Consider the following 6,563-nt stretch of genomic DNA (forward strand, 5'->3'; position numbering starts at 1 on the left):
CTCAACTTCTCACAGTCCGATTTCAAGTCCGCTCGACGCGATTACGCCCATAGTTTGCTTTTAATCCTTTGAATCGAATCTTCCTTCGGATGAATCTAAGTTCATTTAAAACAGTGAGAGATTAGTTTAATCTCCGCAAAGATTACGTCGTACGAATAAACTGATCATTCATTAAGAATTTAAAGTTTTTTTTTATGGCGTTAGATTGTACGTGCAAATGTTCAGCAATTGCACGATATGTTTGGATGCCCGCGGCAATGTGGAAAGCAAATAAAAGTAATTTCTTAGAGAGGGGGTAATAGAAACAATTTTCCATCCAATGTTTTATTAAATTTTTATCTAACATCTTGTTTTATTATAGAATATGTTGCGAGACACACATGTCTTGATATTAAAGCAATAAAGAAAACGAGAAAAGCAATTTTATAAAATAATAGGTAAATAATAGAAAAGAAAATAACGCTTTTGTGAAATGTTCAATAGCGCAACATACATTGGCATCAACAAATGACTTTTTTCGAAACTTCTCCACACCAAGCATTACGAAATTAAATTGAATATTGCGCTGGTAACTGATCAATTTTATGTGTGTGGGCAAGTAGTTTCTATATTTTATTAAAATTGTATTTTTATTTTAACTGTCATCGCATCTTGGGTAATTTTATACATCTGAATAATTTTATACACGCAGTTTTCATGTTTAAATTTTTTTATTGTACTTTTTACGTATCTTAATTTTTTTTTTAGTTTGCTATTAACGTGAACATACGAAGCATTTATATAAAAAATGTTCCAAACTATTGGGGATTTCCGTGAAAACCACGCCGCTCTCTTCCCTCTATCTATTTTTGTTTTTCGCGCATCCTTCGTTCTCCTTCCTTCTTGTTTCTCGTTATTCATCGCGAGAGGCATCCACCGTGAATCAGGCCTAACGAACCGCGATTACGAGGTCGTAAAAAATCGATCGCGCATCGGTACATCCACTATCATCGTGGTATTTGGGTACGAAACTCCTCGCCGTCCTTTCTCCTACACGCCTCTGACCCTTTTCCGTTCTCTGATCCTCGCCGGTCGATAGACCCCGACTGCTGCGGTTGTTCGTAGTTGCTCTATCTTTCTCTCTCTCTCTCTCTCTCTCTCTCCTTCTTTACTTATCTCTCTGTTTATCATTTCTTCGTAAAGTACGCTGTCGTCATACGAATACGTAGTACATAATGAATTATCGTACAAGACGTGATCAGTTGACACTGAAATTAAATGGTCACTAATGGTCACTAATAAAATATTCATAATTTGAGACTGTTTAAATATTTACAAGTTCATGTCACTTTGTGGGGGCTGTATTAATGGTGAGTCATCGTATTCGATAAAGGGGTTTGACATTACTGAAATGACGAATTCGCCTTTGTTCTTGAGTTAATTAAGCCATATTAATTTAATGGCATATATTCGAACAAATAAGGATATGAAATGTATTGATTGATCACTTTTCCTAGTATTTCTTTCATCACATTACCTTCAAACTTTTCCATATTTTGTTTGAAATGGAATTATTTTTTCGTATTGTTTCGATCTTCTTCGCGACGTTAGTTAAATTGTGTCTATTACTCCGACATTTAATACCAAAATATAAATTAATCCTCCGCGATTTCTTAATTATTTATTTTGTATACAAAGTTTGGCTATTTTCAAGATTAGCCGAATCGTCTTGGGATAATTCAATGCTTCGATTAAGGGTCCTACGATGACTTGTCGATAAGCGTTCAGGAGTCTTTGACAGGATCCTCCATAGAGCAGATCAAATGGAGTGATGGTAGATAATGGGTGATATATATACGTGGACGAACGAATCTTCGGGTAGGATACGAGGCGAATCGAAACTCGCCATGTTGTTCTCCAACTTGGGCGGACAAACGGGAAAACGGATTTGGTTGAGTTTCCCCACAAGTTGCTGGCTGGAATCAGGTCGCTTGCTTGCCAGCGAAGCGTACAATAACCATTCGTCATTTCGTGGATAAGAGTATACGTATAGATAATATCTGGGATGTGAATAATCACGCGGGACACTGTTACGTATATCGTGCTACGCTGTATTTAATAATCTATTAGCATATCTTTTGACATTTCGGGATCATTTACAATATCTAGATGCCCAGATTTGCTCGGCGACGTACATCCGGAGATGATTGATTTTGCAATTTTATGCTTTATAATGGCATTGCCATTAATAATGATATACTAACAACATTAATGCTTTTTGTGTATCGTAAAATTATTATAAACATGTGTTACTATATATTTTTTTAAGAAACTGAAGAATGCAACATTATTTTGTTTTATATAAAAACTGCTACTACATATATTATCGTAATGCTCTTGATATAATGTATTTTTATCGTTTAAATGAGTTCCGTAAAAGTTGCATTTAACCTTAATTACTAATTGGAAAAACGTCTGTATAGGTTCGCGAAATTTTAACGTCGAAACTTCACTTATCACATTATTGTTCTGACTTTTTCATAACTACAAGACGTAATTACTCGTGTCATTTATGTTAATCAGAGACAAATTGGTTGAGTGAGCGAGTCATTTCATCCAAAAATTATTCCACCTTCTATTTTTCAAGCGAATTAACTTTGGCGAATTACTGTACGCATCAATTTGAATTAACAAAAAATATATTTAAGTTATATTGAATATGACATATGTCTTTTAATTTAAAAGATATCCTGCGGTTATCCTGCTCTGCCGCGCTTATAAATATAAATTAAAAAGTGACACGGTTTTTTACTTATTACTTTACTTTTAATTTGTTGCGACAAAAAGATAGGTCGTTGTCATTTAACAATCGAATTATGGCATCCTGACAACTTAAGCAAAAACTAGGTCAGATTTGATTTTAGCTCGAAAAGACATTACCTCGTGAAATATATAATATTTTCCATCGTTCTTGAAGAACGTTTTTTAAGAAAATTACAAATGGACGGTGAAGTTCAACAAAGAGAGAAAGTAAAATTTATTTATTCACGAAATATTTTTTGTTGTCTATTTATTTAACATATATTTTAAAATGTGTAAAAAGCAATTTATGAAAAAAATATGAAAGAAGCAATACATTCTAATATTACGAGCTATTTAACATTTAGATTAAAATATAAATATAAATATGAAAAGCAATATAGAAGCAATATACGAGAAGCAATATATGAAGAAAATATACGAAGCAATATACGAGAAGCAATATTAGCATAAAAATTAGCTATCGAAACTGTTTTATTACAAAATCCTCAAACAATTATATAGTTCGTAAAATATTTAGTAATATAAAGATGTTAATTGAAAGACAGTTTTCTCCTCTATTAAAATAAGTTAACACCCGATGCCGAAACTATTAAGTACACGAGGCAGCTCGTTGGATATCGACGTAAGGGAGATTAAGGGGCTCAAGGGTGCGATTAAACGATCCGTTCTTCGAGGTCGCGTGGCGTAACGGCGGAACCAACGTCATCATCTCCGCCGATATTCTTTTGATCTGTCAAAAGGACGAGAGTTCGTTGTCTAGACGAATCGACGACCCAAGTAGCGCTCTTCAAACGCGGCGGGACGCATTAAATGCCGAAGCATTTGATGTCAAAAGAGGCGGTGGAAGGGCACGGGCATCAGGTATATAACCGTAGTGCCATTGGTTAGAAGGAGTCTCGATGATGATAGCGGACATTCGCGGAAAGGATTAAAGCATGGGATCAAAGTGAGATAAGCGGAGTGATCCTGTCGCCAGCAGAAATTCCGCGGAACCCGATCGATCGCGAAATCGTAGAACCCACACTTCAGTCGCTTCTATGTCTGCCGCGTTCTCTCTCCCTCGTATTTTACTTTACGAAGTGAAATTCACGCCAGTTTGCTTCAGGAATATAACGTATAGAGAGAACAAAGTACTTCCGGCAACTGTAGTATGACGACTCTGAAATTTAAGTACCTCTCAATTAATTTTATAAAGTCAGTGGGAACAGAAGTGCGGGTAACTGAGAACTATCAGAATGCAGTCAACAAATGCGGCAACAAATGTGACGTTGGATGTTAAAATTATTTCATTAGCTGTATGTAACTATTAACGATGAAGTAGCTGAATAAATGTAATATTACATTTGTATCTTTATGTAATAAGCTTCATATAATGGCAGTTATATTTTTTCGACTTATAATTAGACATTTCCCTAAAAACAGTTATTATGTCATAATTGTGCAATATAATATAGGTATTTTTTGTATCACTAATATACTTTCCAGTAATAAGACCATTTTATATTACTATTTGCTTATGCTCTACCATAATTCCTATATTAATTGCTACAAGTAATTAACGCTACTATATTTCCTTAATTCCATACAACGTATTCATTTTTCTTACTGCAACTTTATAATATATAATTGCAGCACTACTTACTAATACTACTTTTTTTTTCTCTGAGTGGAGCGATAGTTACAAATGGAACATTTGTTTAATCATCTTCTTTACACAGTGTTCCGTGTCCGGCATCGCCCGGAAAGAGAAGAAAGGTTCGGAAGAAAGTTTTTTTAGGTGAGAAAGTATTAGCATGCCCTTCTATATGGGATGTCTATATTTCACGCACATATTACCGGATGTCGTTTCGAGTGAGGCCGTTACTCGGCTAAGATATAACATTTCGTGAAATGTTGTGCTAAATTTTATTCGATATAAACGACATCCGTGAGATGCAGAATAACTTTGAAAGGAATAACTTTGAATGATGATAATGCACTTAACTCTATTTGTAATTATAATTATAACTATATCATACGCGTTACATATATGTATAAATAAAAAGCAAAATTGTGAAAGCGAACGTAATTAAGTCCAGTGCGTTATAATTCACTATGACAGAGGATAATCGCATGATTAAGTGTTAACGTATAATTTATATTTAGTGAAACGCACGTACACGCTCAATTTAATTAAGCTCGTCGTAATTCATCATATTCTTAATTATGATGCTTATCTTAGTGAATTTATTGTCGTAATTGCAATTTATATTTCAGCGTATATAATATTTTATGTGCTGAAAATCTCCCGCTTCTAGGGACAAGTAACGTAATCGAACTTCACAGGACCCCTTTTGTACGGGCGTACACCCTCTCAATTGCGATCGCATTGGCGACATCCTGTCTGTAATCTTTACCGCAGTATAACCCTCGCGTCGTGGGGTGACGACCCTCCGTGTCCGTTCGCGTTTCCCTCTTGCATTTCAGATTTATTATTTATTAGATGGTGACGAGAGAGTACATGTCAAACGCGGTAAAAAAGCGCGTGGTTGGTCGAAAGAAAATTTTATTTCTTCTTTTATTATATTAGTGATATTCAATATTACATTATTTTATCATAAAAATACTGTATAAGATAAAAATACGAAACTTTCATGACTTTAAATTATTTCCAAGAAATAATTAAACGTTCTAAATATATACTTATAAAAATCGAGATTTTGAAATAAATAAAATCTAAAACAGAAAAAATGCACTACAAATAATATTATAATTGAGTTAATGAGTACTAAGAAATGGCGATTAATAATAAATAGAATTATAGGTGGATTATTCTTTTGATAGGTACATAAGCAAAGATTAGTAAAACCTAGAATTTTTCTTGCGTCAATGAGTAAGGATGTTATTTGTGTCACGAACACGTGGAACCATTTAATAATATTATTGATCTTCCGTATTTAGAACCGCAAGAGGTGAGCAAGGAATTAAGGATCTATATGTAATAATGTTACATTTGATCAAAGCAGCAGCGCCATAAAGTGCAACAAGATTGTACTAGCAAGACAATCTTATTACATTATATTAAATATATAAGGCAATTAATCTTATATGTTACATAAAAAACGTTTGAATATATTGAATTTTTACAAAGAAAGATATATACTTCTAAAATTAGTAAAATTATTTACGAATTTTATCTGGTCTGTCACAAGGTAGTTAGGTATAGTTTATCAGTAGAAGATATTAATTAAAATAATATTTATAAAAATTGATGAGAATAATTTCAAATAAGTCCAATTATTCGAATAACATCGAGAATTAATTTTATATAAAAAATATGTATGAAGCGCACACAGAGAATTTTTATATTATAAAAAATTTATATTGGAAAATTCGAATATTAACTTTTGGTACTAATAACATAACAAGCAGAATGCTGTTTTATGAATTTTTGAACAGGAATTATACTAGTGGAATTGCTTTATTATGTTATCGATCTTCCATATCTAGAAACGGCAACGTACAGTCAATAAAGAATCTCTATAATATAAATAAAGGATTTTTCTGACATAATAAATCTCTGTTTTAACAGACATATATACATATATATGATTGAACAAGTTATTACATTGAATGGTTAATTAGTCTTAAATGCCATTTAATGTTTAAACTTTTTACACAATACGTAAACCAATCGGAAAATTCATGCAATTATCGGACAATTTTTCTTGCTCCGCAGGTAAAAGGACGTATTGCAGCTAAGCGATGATCTTCTTGCGGAC

The sequence above is a fragment of the Temnothorax curvispinosus genome, unplaced genomic scaffold, assembly GCF_003070985.1.
Source record: "Temnothorax curvispinosus isolate PA1 unplaced genomic scaffold, ASM307098v1 QBEX01010484.1, whole genome shotgun sequence".
In the NCBI taxonomy this organism is placed as follows: domain Eukaryota; kingdom Metazoa; phylum Arthropoda; class Insecta; order Hymenoptera; family Formicidae; genus Temnothorax; species Temnothorax curvispinosus.